We start from the raw sequence: 2,296 nt of genomic DNA on the forward strand, positions 1-2,296 counted from the left end.
CATGGCCTCGAACTGCTGAACGGCGCGCTAGGGCTCAAAATGACCGGTCGGATCGTTACATCCTCTCCCACTTAAACATACGTTCGTCCTCGAACGTGCTAGGAACTGTGCTGGGGTTGTCTGGAACCACTGCTTAATACCTCGTGCACCTACCCGTGATACCACAACTCAGCTGGGTGCCCTAGCTCGGTCAATTTGAAGATATCCTTTTTCACTGAAGCAAATAAGCCTTAGAGCCCAATTCTATCATCCGAAATTCTCTGCCAAGCCTGTTCCAACATACGCTCGCCGTATCAATAACTATACGCAGCACCAAAACACAACTCCATACCTTAGCTGAATTCACACCTTGCACCGCTTTACTCACATGACCACAATGGCATCCTCTGATCGAATAAATCGAAATTCCACGAATCTGATGCTCCCATTGCACCTCATGACCTACATAGGTCTTGCTCTAACTCTTACAATACCGCCACGACGGAAGAGATGCATAAAAATTCATAACCAATTGCCGAACCAACAAATCATTGGGTCTATACTCCTGCCAGGAACCATCACCTCATCTTGAACCAAATAATGGCCTTAGCTCCCTAATGTACTTCATATATTCGGATCGCACTGATCCTAGATCCAATAACCTTATCTTACTCTGTACGAACTGCTCAGGCAACAAGTTATCCCTGACATGATCGAAAGTCTCATATGATGCCATAACGTACCAATAGGCTACCAACTCGAATGCGATACATAAGGAAAATGAACTCTGGAAGGGACTACTCAAATCATGCAACTAATATGAACCTTCGTCAGAAAATGGAGAAACAAAACACATAGAATAGAATATAAGGGACTGTAATTATCATCACACTGTTGCGGCGTGAAACCCGATCCGCACATAAAACTCACCTAAGGAGATACACATCGAGCTGAATTGCTCATTACAACAAGATACCGAATATCGGTCACAAGCACGCTAAGTGCATAATACCACCCCTGAGGGGACATATAGTGCCATAAGCTACAAACTCAAGCACAACTGAGGTGCGATATACGATCTGAATCTCAAGAGACATTTTGCTCATATGACATCATCTCTACGAACCTCAACACATAAGCAATTTACCAAGCCGTCTCACAACTCACATGACGCAATGTATCATTACATGAAATATCTGACGACGGAATAACACCCTGACTACTCCTCCCTAAGGAGCGCATTTACTGAAATGAACACGTCTGACCTGATATAGAGCCCATATCCACATTTAAATCCATCCACAGACCTCAAGCTGGTTCTGATCGCACCGAACTAGGCTAATAACCTCTCAAAGGCCCATAAATACTCCCCTTTTTTCATAACACATAAGGACAACCATCATAACCGGAGTAATCCTCCACAGTCCACAACCCAATAATTTGAGTGCCCTACAGGCATCAATTCTCAAATTAATGATATCACCACAATCTTCCTACTTGGTTTAACTCTTCAACCAATCAAGCGACTACATGCCACACTTATACAGCCTTCCCGTGAAAGATAACAGGTCTGTACATCCAGACCACCGACCGCACTAACGCTAAGGAGCGACCCAAAATCCTTAATCAGGATGCAAAGCCTTTTTCACAAAACACCAATCTCAGGTGACGCTGAAGACAATACCAACTTACTTTAAACATCGGAACTACTTTCCTGCTCGTCCGAGCTCGTGACATCCATGCCAAGATCGAGTTGCAATCTTGATCCTCATTTCAATTTCCATGACCCTCAATGCACCCATCATGCCAACATACGATAGAACACGATTTTCATCATAACTCTGGAACCACTAATAGTTTAACACTTCATCATATAAAAACTTTTCACTTAACTCACTTTAGGAGAACCATGGCAACACACAGGTAAATTCTGATAACCGTAGAACATGCAAATCTCTATGTACTGGTCTAAGCTACCACAGCCCTTCCGGAGTCCGCCTACGCATAGCAGGCCATAACAGTAGAATACTTTTGAATAACATCAATTACGGCGGCCGACAAGCCTCGCACGTGCCACCACAATTCGCTTGCATAACTCAATCGCGCTGAAAGAACTGATCACTGCCTCCAATATGCCAATTCAACTATGGCTAATCAATCTATCTTCCTCCAATTTATCCTTTATTGCCTTAGAAATAATAATACTCCATCCAACATATAGCATGCTCCATCCGCACCGTCCCGACGTGACCCTGATCACGACGACACTGCCGTCTCAAAACCCCGACGAAACCATTTCCATACCTCCCGAGGGCTA

Source organism: Nicotiana attenuata, chromosome 9 (assembly GCF_001879085.1).
Source record: "Nicotiana attenuata strain UT chromosome 9, NIATTr2, whole genome shotgun sequence".
Classification (NCBI taxonomy): Eukaryota; Viridiplantae; Streptophyta; class Magnoliopsida; order Solanales; family Solanaceae; genus Nicotiana; species Nicotiana attenuata.